The 20,878-nt window shown below is 35.7% G+C and overlaps 1 long non-coding RNA gene across 1 annotated transcript; it reads right to left on the bottom strand.

The window, feature by feature from the left end:
• Positions 1–2,161: 2,161 nt before the first annotated feature.
• LOC120867933 lies at positions 2,162–20,652 on the bottom strand. The gene is made up of 3 exons (XR_005722078.1): positions 20,558–20,652; positions 18,412–18,414; positions 2,162–2,172 (listed from the first exon to the last, which is right to left on the bottom strand). It is a non-coding gene; the product is annotated as an uncharacterized LOC120867933 (long non-coding RNA).
• Between the last annotated feature and the right edge of the window lie 226 nt (positions 20,653–20,878).

Raw genomic sequence — 20,878 nt, 5'->3', positions numbered from 1 at the left:
TGACACCTGGTTCCACCTGAACTTAACTTTTCTCAAACCTTGAGCTCACCAATCCATTTTTCTTATGAAGTGTTTGTCTTAAGCTATGTTAATGTACTATGTATTTACCCTAGACTCTGTCTTCAAGTGGGTTCCACCTAAAGGCTCAGAACTGACTTGACAAACCAGTATGTTATACTCATACATTGTTCTCCTAATCTATGTTAATGAAACTATATTATTTGTTTGGAAATCTGCCTTTCTTCAAGATTCATGTCAATCGTTTTATGGCCTGGGATGACTCACCTGATGCCAGTGTTATCTCAATGCATGATGTGGGTGAGGGGCCTGGTGCCATTCTCTGAGTTTTTAAACATTTCCTTTCTCTAATTAGCAGACTGCTAGTAGCTATATAACATCTGGCTAAAGACTAGCAAAGGGGCACTCTATCTGCCCCCTTCTGACGTCTATGTCAGAAGCTTTCTCTATCTCTTTTATACTTTAATAAAACTTTATTACATAAAAGCTCTGAGTGATCAAGCCTTGTCTCTGGCCCCTGATTGAATTCTTCTCCAGATGCCAAGAATCCCACCATCTTTTGTAGTTCAGCAATAACCTTTCAAGACTATGAGGTCTAGAATCTAGAAGTTAGAATTCTGGCATTATTAATTACTGTTTAGGTCACTTTGGGTGTCACTGTCTTCTTTTCATCCACATAATAGAGTTGTGACGATTATGATAATTTGCATTAATAAAGAGCTCAAGCATATATTAAGTGATCAACAAATGTTAGCTATTATGATTAGGTAAATCCTACTTGTTTTCACTGTCTAGCTCAAACGTAAAAAAACAAGTTGACTTAAACCTAACAAATCAACTTAAATCTAACTTTATTTAGTGCAGTGTTTATGAGAATTGGCTCTTGAGATGGACTTACTGGATTAAAATCTGGCTTTACCATTTTCTATCCATGTGTCCAGGATAAATTCCTCAGATGTCTGTGCCTCAGTTTCCTTATTTGTAAAATGAAGATGATATTATTATTTACTTTACAGTATTGTTCTTTCCTTTTTTTCCCCTGTAAACACCATTTATTGAAGACACTGTCTTCTCTCAAAATATATACCTTTGGCTCCATTGAGATAAATTAACTGATCATATATACTTTTGTATATGTGCATATGTGATTTATTTCTACATCTTCTATTCTGCTTCATTAATCTTTGCATCAGTTTTTATGCCAATACCATACTGTTTTAATTGCTCTACCTTTGTCATATAGTTTAAAATCAGGAAGCTTGATGCTTCCAGTTTTGTTCTGTTTTCTCAAGGTTGCTTTAATTGTTCAGGGCCATTTGTGATTTCATAAAAAATTTTAGGATTGTTTGTTCTGTTTCTGCAAAAAAAAAAAAAACTGTCATAGCAATTTGATAAGGATTGCCTTGTCTGTAGACTGCTTTGGGTACTATGAACATTTTAACAATATTGATTCTTCCAGAATATCTTTCTATTTATTTGTTTCTTCTTCAGTTTCTTTCATCAGTAGTATCTTATACTTTTCAGTGTATGGATCTTTCTCAGTGTTGGTTAAATTTAGGGGTTTTCTGGAGGAAAAAATAAGATCATCCCTGGGAGAAGCTGTGAAAATCTCCTGGTACCATTCTCATTGCTTACTCCAAATTTTATTTCTTATCAAACTAAGGTCTATGGTAATTTCTGTGCATATGTTTCTGTGGGATATATTTATCATCAAACTACATCTACCTTTTATGTAAATTGGATTAATTTTCCCCTTTGCTCCATAACAATGAAAGACATACAAAATCAAAGTTTTTTTCTAACTATAGATTCAGCCCTGGTTAAGGTAGGCCCTCTTCCTTACATGGATTCCTATTAGTGGATCAGAGTAAACATTTGGTAAAGATTCATTTTTAAATGACAGTCTCAGTGTTGCATTGGTTTTATTCAACTTTTCACATACCTGACCCTAATAATCGTCTAGAACAGGCTCAGGAAATTACAATTCATGCACCAAATCTAGCCCACTTCCTGACTTTATAAGTAAAGTTTAACTGGAAGGCGCCCAAGTTCTTTCCTTTACATACTTTCTGTGGCTGTTTTCACTCTAGAAAAACAGAATAGACTAGTTTTGACAGACACCATTTGGCCTGCAAAGCTTAAAATATTTACTGCCTGACCTTTACAGATAAAGTCTGCTAACTCTTGTTCTAAAAAATTAATGTATTCCCTAGTGAAAGGGGGATGTTCTTTCAACAAAAACTGCCAGATGTGGGATTTCAATGGCTCAACCTTTTTTTACTATTTTGATATCTGTTTCTACTGTGAACACATATACTCTACTATGCTAAGTGTTTAGCTTATATTTATACTTGCCTCAAACAAGCCAACTAAGTGTTTTTTAAGTCATTCAATAAATTTTAAAGCTTTTTTTCTAATTCAAGGAAACTGTTTCTCTGTCAACATGTAGTTAAAAAAAAAAGGTTGAATAAAAATGCTTTACTGGTTGTTGTCAAATGCAGAAACAACCTTACAGTAAGCTCTACTATCAGCATTTTTATATGAATTCTTTTTAACAATCCATAAAGTCACATGAGTAGTAAAGCAAATCAGAATTTTTAGGCATTCATGTCCTACCAAGATATTTTTAACCATCTCTCTCAGCTGCCTTCAACTCAATGCATACTCCCACCATCCTAAACATCTGAAGAGAGTCTGTCATTTTCATATCTTCACTAAAGTCATCTCTCTGCTTGAAATTCCCCTCTGCCTAACACTATTTTTATCCCTAAAACACTCTATTGATAACATTCCCACTCAAATGTCATTCACTGCAGGATATTTTTCTACAATTACATCCAAAATTATTTTTATGTTATTTATTTCTATTGTGTGTTGTAGATAGTTCTCTTCAGTGATTACAGTGTCAATTTCCTGAGGACAAAAAACAATCCATGGTTTTTAAACAGCAGGAACCTAATTCTAGAGCTCCTGCTTATAATGTTCCAAATAACTTTGAAGACTGGGAAAGAAATAAGGAGGGCCTAATTGTTTCCAGATTAGGGGAGCTGAAAGATAAAACAAATAACTAAGAAGTAAAAATTCTGATGTAGGGAAGAGTATTGGGAGGAAATCACTATGAAGTTTCCCAATTAGTAGAAATCTCCTTAAGACTATTTAGACATCATTGTAAAGAAGCTGATGAAGACATCTGCTCAGTGTTTAACAACTGACATATCAATAAATGATTGTTAGACTCATTCAGACTTAGATTTCAACAACTTTATGTAAAATGATGATAATTTTCTCTGTGAACATGATTTTAGTGTTAGCCAAGTAATTTTAAAAATACAGCTGAAGTAAAATAGAGATATAAAGACTTGTTCCTGAAAAAAATATTAGATATTCAGAACTCTTTCCATGTCTTCTCTCATCCAGGTCAATATTTTCAACTTAAGTTAAAAAATGAGAATATATATGCATATATACATATATATATACATGTATATATTATGGGATATGCATATATACATGGGGCTTCCCACGTGGCTCAGCAGTAAAGAATCCATCTGCCAATGCAGAAGATACAGGTTTTATTCCTGGGTCAGGAAGATTCCCCTGGAGGAGGAAATGGCAACCCACTTCAGTATTCTTGCCTGAAAAATTCCATGGACAGAGTAGCCTGGAGGGCTACAGCCTATGGGGTTGCAAAGAGTCAGACATGACTGAACAACTGAGCACAAGCACACACATACATTATGGGATCCCAGACATTAATATATGAATATATATATATACACACACACACACACATATATATAACTCATTAAAAGTGATTATGTAAAAATGATAAGTGAAATAACACCAATATTATGCATAATTGGTACCATATCAATAATCACCTCTCATACTTTGATAGACATTCAGTTTAGTTCAGTTGCTCAGTCATGTCCAACTCTTTGCAACCCCATGAATCGCAGCACACCAGGCCTCCCTGTCCATCACCCACTCCTGGAGTTCACTCAAACTCATGTCCATCGAGTCGGTGATGCCGTCCAGCCATCTCATCCTCTGTTGTCCCATTCTATTCCTACCCCCAATCCCTCCCAGCATCAGAGTCTTTTCCAATGAGTCAACTCTTCGCATGAGGTGGCCAAAGTATTGGAGTTTCAGCTTTAGCATCATTCCTTCCAACGAATACCCAGGACTGATTGATCTCCTTCAGAATGGACTGGTTGGATCTCCTTGCAGTCCAAGGGACTCTCAAGAGTCTTCTCCAACACCACAGTTCAAAAGCATCAATGATAGACATAGGCACACACAATTCTTTCTTTCAGTAACACTGCCCGCTCCCAAAGTATCTATACAAATCTGAACAGGAATGAGTGACAACCCAGATCATCATGCTCTCCTAGTAACACCATCCTTCCTTTCCCTGCAAAATCACATTTGCTATTCTACTGCCATCAGCGTCTCAGACCAGAGTTCATGCAATCATTTCTGTTTATGTTAGTGACTGCAAGAAGGCTTTACCAGCAAGGCTGTTTTCCCTATATTGCACTAAAGATCTTAGTCTGACCCACTTCCTATTTTCCTTGACTCCTAAGACTGTTATGGTCTTGCTCAACCCTTGGACTTCTTGGCTCCAGCAAATTAACTCATATTTGCAGCCTTTTTTCTGAGTATCACCTTAATGACTTACCTGGAACTGAATCCTAACTCTTCCCTAAGGACATGACTTCTTCATGTCCTTCTTTAAGCTGTGGTAGTTTTCTCTCCCATAACTCTTTGAGTCTGAAGTTAGGATAGATCCCCCCTTCAGTGTTCTAAGCTTCTTTCAGATTATGATTTTTCTCTGTTCCCTAAAATATCCAGCTTTGTAGCTCATGTCATTATACTCTACAGTCTGTCTCTCTTCTGTGTCGTAACCAATGACACCCTTTAGTTTCCCCCTTCCCCATTTCTGAAGATTTTAGCATATAAGCCATTGTTACTTTTTCCAATCTAAATTTTATGAGAATTCTTTGTGATTTTAACAGTGATCTGAACACTTCTTCCAGAACCCTGGCTTCTTAATTCCTTGACTCTTCATCCTTCAATAATCTTGTCATCCACACTAAGTCACCCACTCTCATGGACATAATCTTGATATTTTCATTTTTAATAATTATATCACCTCTACAATCTTAGTTTCAGTTATTCAGTTTTCCACTTATTAACTCTTTATCCATCCAGCTGCAACAATCCTTCAAGCCCTCAAGACTTATTATCTATTGATCTTAGTGATTTTTACTCTTACAAGGTGAAATAGTATAATCTTTCATTTGCATGAACCCTCAACTCCTCTATCTATCCCTTTCTTCTTTCAGTTCTAACTACTTTCCTCATCCTCAGATGACAGTCTTATTTCCTATTTTACCAAGAAAATAGAATCACATAAAAGGGGACTCTAGTTGTACTAATAATCACATCCATTAGTCTATTTCTATAGCCTGTATATACTACATTCAGTACTACTTTTATTAGGGATCATCCAACTGCAGCCCCTATAAAAACCAACCACCTCACGTATGGAAAGGAGTCCAGGTCCTCTCTCTCTCATCCAGCCATTGTTTCTTCTATTCAAAGAATCCTTGATGCTTTCTGTAATGCATGTTTACCATCAGCATATAAACATGCTGTGATATTGTTCATGTAAAAACGGAAACAAAAACCTTTCTTCACCACCCCGCCATACTCTGCTATGTATTGTTCCCAATCTCAGCTCCCTCTTCTCTTACTCTTTCCATATCTTCTTCCAATGTTTTGAAGCCACTACAGTTAGATTTTCATTTTTACCACATTACCAAATTCTCATCCAAATGCCAACAATCTCCATGTTGCCAAATCACATTGTCAATTTTCAGCCATCTTACATGACTATAAGATTTATTTGAGAGAGTTCATCTAAAACTCCTATCTCACACTTGGAATAGCCACACTTGGTTTTGCTTTTCTACCCTCTCAGTTCTCTTCAAATCTCACAGTTGAATGTTTTATTTTTGCTGGTTCTGCCTTATCTGAGCAAGCTCTACATTTAGGAGCATGCCGGGATTCAGTCCGTAGATACCATCTTTTTCTGTCTATATATCCTCTCTAGATGATCATACAGAGTCATTCCTTTAAAAGTCATTCAATACCACCTATGCACTGACGACTCAAGAATTTCTGCTTCAGTCAGACTTATATATCCAACTGCCTCATCTTTATTTGATGTGAAATAGGCAATTGGTCTTAATATGCCCCAAACTGAATTTCTGATTTTCTCTTAGATCTATTCCTTTCTTAGTCATTTCCATGCACCCTTTCACTTGGTCAGGTTAGCGACTTGGGATCATCTTTAACTACCTTCTTTCTCTTATTCACTGTGTCAATCATCTACGTGTCTTAATTGTTCTATCTTTTAATTATTTCATCTCTCTCCCCACTATCATCCTGCTCTAAGTCACAAGAATTTCTTATTTTGCTTTATGAAATAGCCACCTAACTGATCTTCTTGCATCCATTCTTGCCATTTTAACCAAGATATGGAAACAGTGTAAGTGTTCATTAATAGATGGATGGATAAAAAAGTATGCACTCACACACATGCATATACCTATAGAGGAATATTATTCAGCCATAAAGAAGATGAAAATCTTGCCATTTGCAACTATGTGGATAAAATTTGAGGAAAACACACTAACTGAAATAAGCCAGATAGAGAAAGACAACTACTACATAATTTCATTTCCCTGACCCATTTATAAAATTCAAACTCATAGAAACAGAGAGTAGATTGGTAGTTGCCAGGGCTGAGAAGGAGGGAGGAGTAGCTAAAGATGATTAAAGCATACAAACTTCCAGTTAGAAGATGAAGTTCTGAAGAGCTAATAAATAGCATGTTGGCCATAGTTAACCATATTGTCTTGCATACTTGAAAGTTGTTTAGAGGATAGATCTTAGGAGTTCTTAAGACAAACAACAAGTGATTCTGTGAGGTGATAGATGTGTTAACCATCTATTGTGGTAATAATTTAATTTCACAGTATATACATATTTCAGATCACCATGTTATATACATTAACTTTACTCAGTCACGTGTCAATTTTATCAATAGAGCTAGGAAAAAAAGAAATTCTGAATCCACAGATAAGTGATGCTTTTTAAAAAGTCTACTATTTAAAGACATTGTGCAATTCATTATGCAGATAGTCTAAGGATAACACTTTGTCTCACTGATAGAGACAATGTACATGATACATCAGATCATTAAAAATAAAATTATTTTAACAAGTGTTGATTTTTCAAACAATCTGCTTCTACAAAGAAGTCAGTATTCTTTTTATTCTTTCAATATTAGGTCACAAACCATTTGTTGGTTTACAAAAATTATAAACCGTTTACTCTCAAATTTTCCTGAGGGCTGAGTATTATAATGAATTACAAATAAACATGTTATGGTGTTCTGAATCACAAACACCTCTGTTAAAGTCACACAGCCAAAGGCTAAAGGTGAACAGTTTTGGTAAGCAATAAAATTAATGTTTCTTTCTTTCTTTTTTTTTTTTTTAATGAAATGTCCAATTAGTCTGCTAACCCAAAGACTGATTAAGTAAAAAAGGAGAAAAGTCTTGAACAAGTAGTAATGTATTCCAAATACTTAAAAATACTTAAAGGAAAAAAAAATACCACTGAAAGAATCCAATTTGTTAAATTTGTCTTCTCTACATATTTAGGTTAGGGGTGAGCCAACACTTACATTGAGTGGGTTAGTACTAAATTACAAAACTTCATATACTACAGCAGAGTCAGCAGAAAGGATTTCATCTCTCCAGGGCTTGTAAGTGCAACTTGTCAGAGCAAGCACAATCTGTTTCTGATGTCATATTTATATTACATGTGCAGTGCTCTTCATCACAAGGGTTTGTCTCTAAATTAGCACAGACCCATGACTTCAGTTGGGGCCACGACCTCTAATTTCTACTTGCCTGTGTTTTGAGGTTCCTTTGTAAGCACATAAAACTGTGAGCAGGTGAAATTTTGCTGGTTTGGGGCAATCAGGAGACAGAGTTTAAATTGTAGAATGCGTTCTTATTCAAACATTTTAAAACTTACTCTTGTGAATTTTTGTTCTCTCAAATATTTGTGATGTCTGTGTTTAATTCATCAATGCCACTGAAGCTGTTCATATTATAGAAGATAATAATAATAATAATGATATTTTATTTATAGTAATCAACATAGGAGGCTTCCCTGATGGCTCAGAGGTAAAGAACTGGCTTGCAGGGCAGGAGATGTGAATTCAATCCCTGGGTCAGGAAGACCCCTGGAGTAGGAATGGCAGCCTACTTCACTATTCTTGCCTGAAAAATGCTATGTACAAAGGAACCTGGGTGGGCTATCATCCAAAGGGTTGCGAAGTGTCAGAGATGACTGAGTGAGCATGCAGCGCAATTAACATAGTAATCATTTATTTAAGCTAAAAGCCCCCTCCAGGGTGTAAAAACTAAATTTCACAATTTTTCACTTTGTCAGTGTGATATTTGTCCACTTCTGACTACTGTAGCTAAGTTTAGTGACCCACAAAGCAAGACGTATCCCTAAATCTTTCCATTTTTAGAGCAGTCATGTGACTTTGAAAGTAATCAAATTTATTTATGAAGTTAAACGTAAATTATACCTAATATCAGGATGAAATAAGGAATGTTAAATAATATTAGCCTTACAATTGACTTTAAAGCTCAACAAACTCCATCCTCTTAATTTACATATGAGAAGACTCAGAATGATGTGTGATATGTTCCTTAGTGATTGGTTGGAGGAATCAAGTTCCTTGGAATTCTGTCAATCTTTCCTGCTTGCCTTTCATAGCGTTACTCTTAGTTTTGAGAATCAAGGACTCTCAGTACATTTTTGCTTCTCAGAAGCAAAGAAGAACCCAGTCAGATGACTCAATGACATGCTTTTGGCTCAAGTTTGGCATCTCCCTGAATGTAGCAACCATTTTGCCCACTAGATTCTTGGGTGTAGTGTAATGGAAATGAAAGATCATGAGGGTGGATGGGTTTCAGTGTACTAGTTATGGTCAGTTAACCAACAAATTTCTAGCTCATAAGAAATATTAAAACATTTGGTAAGGGTTTTATGGTAGTTTTTTTAATGGAGGAGACTGTGTAGATCTTAAAAACTGAGTTCTACTTCTTTCAGAAGAAATATCCTCAGAGTGAAAGTAATTCAGTTCATCAGCCAACACAGAAATATCCCTTAAAACTCTCAAATCCCTTTGCTCACAAAACAAACTTCTGGTCTGTAATTTGATAAACTGAATGGATTTTCTTACCAGAAAGGTTATGCCCCATGAAGACAAATAATTCAAGGTTATAGGCCAATATATCTCCAATTTTAAATCAACTATCATTCCGGTTTTTGAGATATTCTCTGGTGAATCTAGTTCACTTCAGTTCCTCAGATGTTTGCTAAACAAATGGATCCTAAAGAACTTCTCCATGTACGGTCACTTCATGCAATTATGAAATGATTTACTGCCATGTTGGGCAAGGAAACTATAAGCGGGTTTTCTTATGTTAGACAAGTTCACAGAAACCCTGAAGGACTGTCTCCCAGCAATAGGGCACAAAATAGTCCTCCAGTGGGTAAAGTGTTGGGTTTGGAACGTTTTGTTACACTTCTTCAAGTTCTCAGACTTCCTGAAAGGACAGGAAACTCAACAGTTAAGGATCAGAACTGTCTGTTGTTGTCACTATATATATATATAAAAATATATATATTCAAAGGAATTTGGTGATTGGGGTATCTCTGTTGGATTTTATGAGACTTTTTACTTGATTTAACCCTCTTGGTGATTCTGAGGCAGATAGAGATGATTTCAGTTACAGTCTTAAATCCTTATTTAAGAGTGTTTATCAGACAGGAAACAGAGATACAAATGGTTTAATCAAACAGTACAATTCCATTTGCAACTTCTTCTATATAATTTTATATGTGTTCTGAATGGAATATCCTCTTTCAGCACAGACTACATTTGTTCCAATAATTTTTTGAGTGTAGCATCAGCCCTTTGACTAGAATCAAGTTTTAGTATGGGGCAAAATTGCCCCACTTTTATTCTTGTTGGATAATCAAAATTTTTGGTAAAGATACATTTATAAATTCATAGTTGTTGTTTGCTCATTTAATCATGTCCAACTCTGCAACCCCTTGGACTGTAGTACTCTACGTTCTTCTGTCCTGATTATTCCCAATCAATGATCACATTTATTGTCTATTTCTTCTAAACTATCAGTTCATGTAACCAGAACTCATATCCTTTTAATGCAGTATTGTGTACTCAATATATGTCCTACTAGAGCTTAATAGTTATCAGTAAGTGAAGAAGATCTTAATATGTGGAATGTTGAAACCAATCACAAAGAATGCACTATTCTTTTTGTTTTTGTCACAGAATTCCTTTCAGTGCACTTAATTGAGAAACTGTTCCATTTACCCTTACATGAGCCAAAGAATCTTGCTCAAATTAAGAAATAAAAAGTGTCATTAAAAACAATAACAACCATTTGCATCTGTCCTATTTAAATGATAATCTAAATAGTATTCATTTAAGACAAGCATAAAGAGAGAACAATAAAACCCTTAACAAGAGATATTCGGTGTTTTGCTTTTCTGTACAATTTAAAAGAATCTGGGAGAAATTTTAAGCCTTTTCTAAATTTATCTTTTATATGATAATAGTCTATCTGATAGTCTCTCTATCCTCATTTGTTTAGTGACAGTCATGGATAGATTTATATCCTGAAATATATATGTTATATGTACTATAACATACATTAACTTAATTTTACAGTATTTACATGATAAATATTTCTTCTCATTTACCCTGGGGATATTGAAAATAAAACAACTGAAGTATATTGTGTTGTGTCATAAACTATTATGTGTAATAGGGCCAGCATGGGAAGTCAGATATTCATATGCAAAGCTCATATGTTCTTTCTACTGCATCAAGGAGCCCAAGATTCCATAGTTGGTCAAGATACTGGTATGTCTTTTTTCCAGCTTTATGATTCCCATATCAAGTGTAATTCCACCCCTCTCTACCATCTCATATCTGAGTTCCTGACATTCAGAAAAAATATCTCCAGTCTTTTAGCTGTTTGACTGTTAAAAATTCTTAATAAGCAAAAATATCATGTTCAAGTTCTCACCATCTCTGTTCAAAAAAATGGCAGAGGATCTGAACTTTTTCTAATTTTGAAAATAAATTTTATTTTTAAAAATAATACAGGTTAGAAATTACAAAAAACATTTTTAAAAAGGGAAATATAGAAAATATGCAAAAAGGAATGAAGGGAGTAAGGGAGGGAAGAAAGGAAGGAAAAAAGCAGAATAGAAAAAGAAATTTTATCCAGACAGATAAAATATCCTAACATTCCCCCAAAAACTTGCTGCTCTTTTCTCTGTTTATGTATTAGTCAATCATAGATATTATAGTTCAGTTCAGTCACTCAGTAATGTCCAACTCTTTGTGACCCCATGAATCGCAGCACGCCAGGCCTCCCTGTCCATCACCAACTCCCGAAGTTCACTTAGACTCACGTCCATCGAGTCAGTGATGCCATCCAGCCATCCCATCCTCTGTTGTCCCCTTCTCCTCCTGAGCTATATATTATAATTTTTAAATAAAAATGAGAATGTATGTCCCCTAAGGCCACCAGTATATGTAATAATGTTTGCTATAGTAATTTTGTCATAGAAAAGAAATTGCTAATAATTTGAATATTTTTGAGTAAGAAATTGTTGAGCAAATTATTTATTTATTTGAGAATTTATTTCTCATGGAATATAAATCAATTGTGCTTTTCATAAGTTAGAGTCATATATATACTAGCCTGGAAAATTGACTGTAGTAAAAATTAATAAGTTAAAAAATAAAAGCAAGTTTCAGAGTAATAATTTTAGTATACTCACATTTATGTGTAAAAGATTCTAAAAGATAGAAAAAGGCATTTGTGTTACTAGAAGCATAGAAAAAAAACTGGCAACATGTGTGCCAATCTGTTACTGCTAGTTATTTTAAGAGGTTTAGATCTGGAGCAAAGAAGGAAAGTATATTCTATTTTATTCTCTTTATATACCTCTGCATTATTTAAATTGTTTGAAACCTATGTTACCTTAAAATTAACAAGAAAATCTTCATGCTACATTTTAAAACTTCTATTGAAATCAAACCTAGACTGCCATAATATTATGAAATATTCATACTATATGGTAATACAAATTAAAATAGAGTCAAACTATCTTTAACAAAAGAAAGGTCTAGAAAACCTCAAAATAATTAGTTAATGACACACACATACAAACCATAGTTGTGCCCCTTGGTCATTTTTTTTAAGTTTTTTTTTTCCCCCTAAATTGAAGTATAATTGATTTACAACACCATATTAGTTTCAGGTATATAGCCCAGTGATTCAGTTACACATGTATACTTTTTTCAGATTCTTTTCCTTTATAGGTTATTGTAAAATATTGAGTTTAGTTCCCTGTACTATACAGTAGATCTTTGTTTATCTAGTTTATATATATTAGTGTGTGTATGTTAATTTAAACCTTTAATTTATTCCTCCCCCTGCTTTCCTCTTTGGCAACCACGTTTATTTTCTGTGTCTAAGGGTCTACTTCTATTTTGTAAGCTTGTTAATTTGTATCATATTCTAGATTCCACATATTAGTGGTATTATATGGCCTTTGTCTTTCTCTTTCTGACTTACTTCACTTAGTATGATAATCTCTGGGGCCATCTATGATGCTGCAAATTACATTATTTTATTCTTTTTATGGCTGTGTACACACACACACACACACACACATATATATATATGTATACCACATATTTTTTATCCATTCTTCTGTCAGTAGACATTTAGGTTGTTTCCATGTCTAGGCTATTGGGAATAATGCTGCAATGAATCATGCTTTTGGAATACAATCAAATGTTTTATTAGGGTTCTCATAATTATCAAGCAGCAGAGAGTTGAAATTCAAACCCAAACTTTATTTAATGTAGGTATCCCATACATTAGTAGAGAAATTGGGCGGGGGGGGGGGGGGATGCAATGTATTGAAACAAAAGATTTTATATGAATGTACCACACGGCACAGAAACACCTATGATTGAGCATCACCCTATCTCAAAGTTTTGGAAAGACATATGGATGTAATCTTTTCTTTTCCTTTAGAAAATTTTGTTACCTTAGGTTGGTTAGATTTTTTTAATTTAAAATTAGCTGGTGACCATGTTACTGAGTCCAAGCTCACTCTACTAGCTACATGATAGGCCAGTGAATCTTAGAGATGAGATGCTGAGGCAAGGAATACGACTTTATTCAGAAAGCCGGCTGACGGAGAAGATGGCAGACTAATGTCTCAAAACAACCATCTTTAGGGTCTGAATGCCAGGTTCTTTTATGGATCTGAGATGAGGGGAAGTGAGGAAACAAAATAAAAAGGCCATTTAATCTTGCAAGTACCTCCTTGAATGGTAGGCCTCAGGAAGGTGACTATGTTAATTTCTTCCTTCCTGCCATCTACAAATGGATAAGGTTTGGAATGAAGGCACTTTAGCTTAGCAGTCAGGCAGAGGAGCAGGTCTCTGAGGCAGTCCATTATGTGTGATTATAATAACAAAAGCAGCCAAAGAAACAGATCTAGCATGGAAGAGTCTAAATTGACTCTTTCCTGTTACACAGTCACAAAACCTTCAAAATTCAGAATCATTAAGTCAGAATCAAGACTAACATTGCTCTTGTGAGGTCCTCTATTATCTTAATTTAAAATAATATTATTTATATCCACTGAGAAAATAAAAATAGCCACATTTAGACATGACCAACTACTACTCCCTAATTATTTGCCCCATCCCATATATATTGCAAGTCCTAATATGACGATGTTATCAGTGTGTGATAGAGTGAGGGAGAGACACAGAGACAGAGAGACAATGACAGAAAGATGGAGAGAGAGATGGAATTGAAGGATGAAACAAACAGAACAGGCTCCATCTTGAAAACAGGACTCCATCTTGGGCCGGACTGTGGACTTTGAGCTATATGCCCAGTATCTATGGAAACGACATACCAGTGGAAAACCAGACACCACCACCCCCAACACACACCCATGAAGGAGCCTCAAGACTTGTGTCACCTAAAAGAATATGCTAATCATCTCTGTAACAGAACAAGTTTGTAAAACCCATTATGCTTATGACCACAGGCCTATTGATAACTGTCCACTGTCTAACTATCTAGGCTTATGACAAATGAATCATGGGTTAACTTTGATTAACCTTGTCCAGACTACTTTCAGGGAATTTGGGGAGATAGGTTTGAGCACGTACATTTAGGGTATATAAGGTTTTCACAGAAACTGGTCGGGGTCCTTGGCCAAGAGGAGACTCTGCCTTGGACCCGCCAGTGTAATAAACTGCACTCCACTATCTGAATTGTCCTTCTGAGTGAGTTTGTTTCCCAAAATGTGTGGCTTCAACAGTGACCCCATGGACTGTAGCCTGCCAGGCTCCTCTGTCCGTGGGAATTTTCTAAGCAAGAATGCTGGAGAGGGTTGCCATGCCCTCCTCCAGAGGATTGTCCCAACCCAGGGATCAAACCCAGGTCTCCCACATTGCATGCAGATTCTTTACCCTCTGAGTCACCAGGGAGGCCCAGAGAACTGCATAGACAGACACTAAGAAATAGTCAATATATTAAAGACAATAAATATGTTAAAAATAAAAGGAATTTTTGTTAAATCTATGTTTTGAGGGAAATGAGTAAAAGTATCAATAGCAGTTATTTCTAGGTGATACGGTTATAATATTTTTGCTTATGGCATATCTACATTTCTGGATAGGTTATATTATTAAAACAAAGCAAAAGTACAATGTTACTTTAAAAATAGGAAAATAAAGTCCTATTCAGTTGTGATATTTGTGTAGCCTCATAAGATCATTCAGAGGTGTGATATATTTTGCACATGAATAGATGGGGGATGGGGATGGGGATCTGGGAGCATTTTCTGATTTTAGATCAGCATGTGCCGCTTGGTTGAATTTTGGAATGATTAGGAAAGATTTTAAGAATACCCAAGCCTAGGTCCCAATTTTCAGAGATCCTGATTTATTTCATCTTGAGCTGAGGCTTGAGTATGAACCTTTTTAAAAGCCCTGCCAGTAATTGTAATGTGCAACCAAGGTTAAAAGATATACCACTGTAACAAAGTCCAAGCTCACTCTTCTTGCCACACAATAGGCCAGTTAACCCTAGAGACAGAGGTGTTGAGACAAGAAATAGGACTTTATTCAGAGAGATGAGTGACCTAGAAGATGGCAGACTAATGTCTCAAAATAATCATCTTGTCAAGGTCTGGATGCCAGGTTCTTTTATGGATCAGAGATGGGAGGAGGTGAGGAAACAAAGTAAAAAAGCAATTTAATTCTTGCAAATATCTCCTAGAATGGCAAGTCTTAGCCAAGGGATGTGTTAGTTTCTCTTCCTTACAGTTATTTCATGGTTGGTGTGACACAGAATATCTCCTGTCATATCAATAAACGATGATGCCACAGCTATCCGTGATTTTGGTTCCCCAAATGTGAATTTCTGAGTCTCGCCAATAAGCAGCAAACAAGGGGCACCATTTTCCACACAAAGAATGCAAGAATGTCACAGTCCTTCATAGTTGGGCAGTGTGAGGCTATTTCCTTGTGAGCCAAACAAAGACACCCTAGCCCAAAGGTCAGGAAGAGCGGGCAGGGCAGGGCTCCTTGAGGCAGGCCATTATGTTTGCCTATAATAACAAAAGCAGCAAAACAAGAGTTAAAGTTACAAAATCAAATCCAGTATGGAGTCAAAATTAACCCTTCCCAGTTATAACACCTTAACCTTTTCTTTTCAAAATAAATCTCATTCCAAACAAGGGCCTTTTTCCACATTAAAATATAGATGCACGACTAGGAATGAGCCTTCATTTATTCTAGGTCATGTCATCATCCGGGCTTCCTTTGTGGCTCAGCTGGTAAAGGATCACCTGCCATGCGAGAGACCTGGGTTGGATCCCTGGGTTGGGAAGATCCCCTGGAGAAGGGAAAGGCTGTCCACTCCAGTATTCTGGCCTAGAGTATTCCATGGATATCCATGGAGTCACCAAGAGAGGGACATGGCAAAGCGACTTTCACTTTCATGTCATCCCTTCCCTAATCCACCTTCATCTTGAGTATTCTCTAGTTCCTTATTCACGTCCTATATTCCTTTCAAAACAAAATATGAATTCCTTTCAAACCACTAAATATTACACAAAAATTTGAAAGTATTTCACTCAGTATTACTTTCCCAGTAACAGTTCTCATTTTATATTAATTTATTCAGTTGATCTGCTCTCCTCCAAGACTGAGTATGTTAGAGGTTCTATAGCCCAAGCCCCCCCGCCCAACCCCCAGCACCCAGAAATAGGAGCTTCCCTCCTGTGGGAGCACATAGTCACAGTTCATGTGTCAGTTTTATAACTCTAAAATGCACATACTTGTTAATAAATGCATGATTTGAGCTAGACCTGTTTCTGCATAAGATAAAAATGTTTATTAAATTCTGATTGCTTTTATACTACCCTCAAATCACCTTGGTCAACATCTCTTAGCCATGTTCTGTCTGATGAAATAATAATTCCATAGTGTACAGGTGGTAGGGCTAACCTGAGATTGCCATTTTACTTTCTTTGGTACTATATTCAACTCTGGTAGATGAAAAATTACTGCAATTAATCTACCATGTTACTTCATAGACAATGAAAATACCTAGCACTGAGGGAGTACTTTTCATCAACAGGACTCTAAACACTTGATACACAGTTTTTCTCAGGAAGCTTCTCAAGAAGCTTCACAACGGCCATGAACACTAGGCAGGCAGTTATCCCCATGCTCTCTACTGAGAACCCAGAGCACGGAGAGATGAATAACTTACTCAAGTTCACACCAGATATAACTAAAAGTTTTGCTACACAAGGATGTAACTAAATATTTTGCTATCCATCCAATGTTCATTGAAATATTCTTTTTACTTTTTACTTTACAAAGCAAAATTTCAGTTTGTTATCAACTGGAATACCGTTCAAGAATCTAGGAAAGTCATTTATTGTCCTCTAGAGGTCCTTATTTTTTAACTGATTTTTGATAGACTTTGGCAATAACTTTGTCATCATTTGTATCTGCATTAAAATACACTGTAAAATCACCATATGTTTTAATAAAATACATCATAGCATTAATGTATTGCTTTACAGCCTTGAAAATAATTATATATTTTTCAATAAGAATTGTCACTAAATCGTAGCATTATATAAACTATTTCCTTTTTATAGAGGAAAAGGTTATTAACTAGCCATAAAGAGCCCAAATTTTAATACCCAATTTATGTAAACAAAATAAAAAGTTAACTTTGTTTTTGAAATAGTAGATTGCGAAGAAAATAATGAGTAGGTTTCACATATCTCCAAAGCCTTTCATATGTAAAGCAATACTAAAACACTACAATATGTCAGCTAATCTGAGGGAACAAGGAGTAGGAAAAATAACTCAAAAGATTAAATCACTTAAAAGTATGCTGTTTAATTTTAAATGTCACACACACACACACACACATACACATGCATATATATACCAAGATATTTTCACTTATTCATTATTTACTCATTTATTTAAGTATTTTTTGTGTGTCTAATATATGCTTGTCACTTATTTCCTGTCCACAAGGAACTTGTTTTCTTGAAAGTGAAATTCACTCAGTCCTGTCCGACTCTTTGTGAGTCCATGGACTATACAGTCCATGGAATTCTCTAGGACAGAACACTGGAGTGGGTAGCCTATCCCTTCTCCAGGGGATCTTCCCAACCCAGGAATCAAACCAGGGTCTCCTGCATTGCAGGTGGATTTCTTACCAACTGAGCTATCAGGGAAGCCCATAGTTTTCTTGAGGGATCTAAATGCTAATCAAATAACCATATAAACGAATGGAAAATTTTGATTTTGATATGTATCATGAGAGAGAAATAAGTGATGTCTAAGAGAATAAAGCTGACAGATTTGACATATTCTTATGTCAAGTAAGGTCTAATAACATCCTAATATATTATTCTTCTTGTAACTTCCTGAAGTGAAGTGAAGACAGTCGTGTCCAACTCTTTGCGACCCCATGGACTGTAGCCTACCAGGCTCCTCTGTCCATGGGATTTTCCAGGCAATAGTACTGGGGTGGATTGCCGTTTCCTTCTCCAGGGGATCTTCCCGACCCAGGGATAAACCCAGGTCTCCTGCATTGTAGACAGATGCTTTACCATCTGAGCCACTGTAACTTCCTAGCTACTCATAAAACTGGATAGAGAGGAAAACACCAGGTGATATGTCAATATTTCTCAAATAAAACACAATAAATATGCTGCTTCTATCCTCTCTCTTTTCTCCCTTCACATAAATCAATTTCCCAATATACAGATTTAAATATACAGAAAAAAATTGAATGGATTTGATGAGTACATGAGAGATGACGATAAGAAGCCCTTTTAACCATTTTTATATTAATGCAGAAGTCCATTTCCATGAGTTTTAGACCTGAATCAATACTTGAAATACATAATCATTTTAAATTAAACATCATATACTCTTTGACTTTGTTTAATCAGGAAAAGTTGGTTCAAGTTAATAAATCACAGATGAGTTTTCTGTTGTGTATCTGTACAGACTCAAGAAAAAATGTATTAGGAATGCCTTTGCACTACTTTAAAAATGTTCTAAAAGTAATAAGCAAAAGCTTATTATTTAGACTCTGTAATTCATAGAACATTAAAATGAGAATAAATCTTAGTTATCATAAACACATTGTATTCCTTCATCCTCCAAGCCCTGTTTCTTGAATGAAGGACCTCATGGCCAGTGAGACTAAAAATGACTGCTAGAAATTCAAGTATTCTGAAAAGCATGAGGAAGAGCATAGCATTGTGGGAAAAAAAATACGTGTCTAGTCATCAGAGAGGTATAGGCTTAAGTCTTCCTCTATCAGTTATATTTTTCACTTTTAGAGTGCACTTCCACACCACTGATTCTGCCTTTTCATCTTTCAAGTCTCATCAAAAGTTTAACTTATAATAACTTTGTCTTCATACCTTCTACTCTACACTTAGGGCCTGTAATACTTGTTTTTGCAGTTAATCTCACAAGTGTTAGTTTTCCCTATGAAGCACTCAAGGGCAAGGTGTTTCTGCTGTTTATCTGATTATACATTATTTGTACTCATTTTTAACTCTCTTGCAAATAGCAAATGTCTCAAAGGTTTTATTCAACCTGTTAATTAATGAGGAGACAAGTAAGATGTTAAAAATGGTTCTGAGAAGGTTTGAAGAGATAGGTATTTGTAAACAATTTAATAAAGGAATGTTAGGGTAAAAATGCTAAGTTAAACACAGACCTGATTAATACCAACAGAGCAATACACCATAACCTTCTATATTTTCACTGGTCGGAGGTACATCTATCTCTACCAAACAAACACATATAACTTTATAATTTAATGTCAGTTCACTAGATATGGGCCTATTTTATAATAAAGTGAGTTAAACAAAATGTATTACTTAACACTGGGTGCTGCTGCTGCTGCTGCTGCTAAGTCACTTCAGTCGTGTCTGACTCTGTGCAACCCCATAGACGGCAGCCCACCAGGCTCCCCCATCCCTGGGATTCTCCAGGCAAGAACACTGGAGTGGGTTGCCATTTCCTTCTCCAATGCATGAAAGTGAAAAGTGAAGTCGCTCAGTTGTGTCTGACCCTCAGCAACCCCAGGGACTGCAGCCTTCCAGACTCCACCATCCATGGGATTTTCCAGGCAAGAGTACTGGAGTGGGGTGCCATTGCCTTCTCCGCAACACTGGGTGATATATATATATATATATATATATATATATATATATATATATAAAGAGAAAATATATGCCATCCACATTTTGCCAAACTTCGAAGTCTTGGGTTTTTTTTTTAACATCCAAAAACTGCACAAATAAAAATGTTTGTCAAGTGGATGAATGAACAAATACATCAGCATAAGTTACCACATAATTTAATATGTCTGAATGTCAGTTTTCTTATCTATAATGAAAAATTATTTATTTTACCTTTTGGGAAAAATAAAAAGGATCAGAATTAAATATCATATGCCTCGTGTCTGCTCTCAGTAAATCTCACTTCTTGTCCCTTACTTTAATTACTGTTAAGCACCAATAATTTTCACTATGATTTCTCCCAGCTCACTGATACATTCCTCTGTGTCATTTAGCCTAGCTGTTGATTCACTCTAGTATCTTTTTCATTTCAGTTATTGTTCTTCATCTCTGTACAGTTGTTCTTTTACATTTTATCTTTGTTAAAAATTTATATTTTCTCATTCTATGCATTCATTCCTCTTCCAAGTTCTTGGATCATCTTTCTAATCACTACCCTGAACTCTTTTTCAGATAGACTGCCTACCTCCACTTCACTTAGTCCTTCTTCTGGGGTTTTATCTCGTTCCTTCGTTTGGAACATGTTTCTCTGTTGCCTCATTTTTCCTAAGTTTCTGTTTGTGTTTTTATGTATCTTGTAGGTTTCTTATGTTTTCCAACCTTGGAGAAATGACCTTCTGTAGGAGGTGTCTTATGCAACCCAGCAGCACACTCATCCTCTCATCACCTAAGGTAAGTGCTCTAACAGTTCCCGCAGTGAGGTCTGCATGAATCCATCTCTGTGGTGAGCTAACTATATGGATCGTCTGGTAGG

The sequence above is a fragment of the Oryx dammah genome, unplaced genomic scaffold (genome assembly GCF_014754425.2).
Source record: "Oryx dammah isolate SB20612 unplaced genomic scaffold, SCBI_Odam_1.1 HiC_scaffold_9, whole genome shotgun sequence".
NCBI lineage: Eukaryota > Metazoa > Chordata > Mammalia > Artiodactyla > Bovidae > Oryx > Oryx dammah.
Note: the sequence above shows the minus strand (reverse complement) of the source record. Positions and strands in the feature narration are given on the sequence as shown.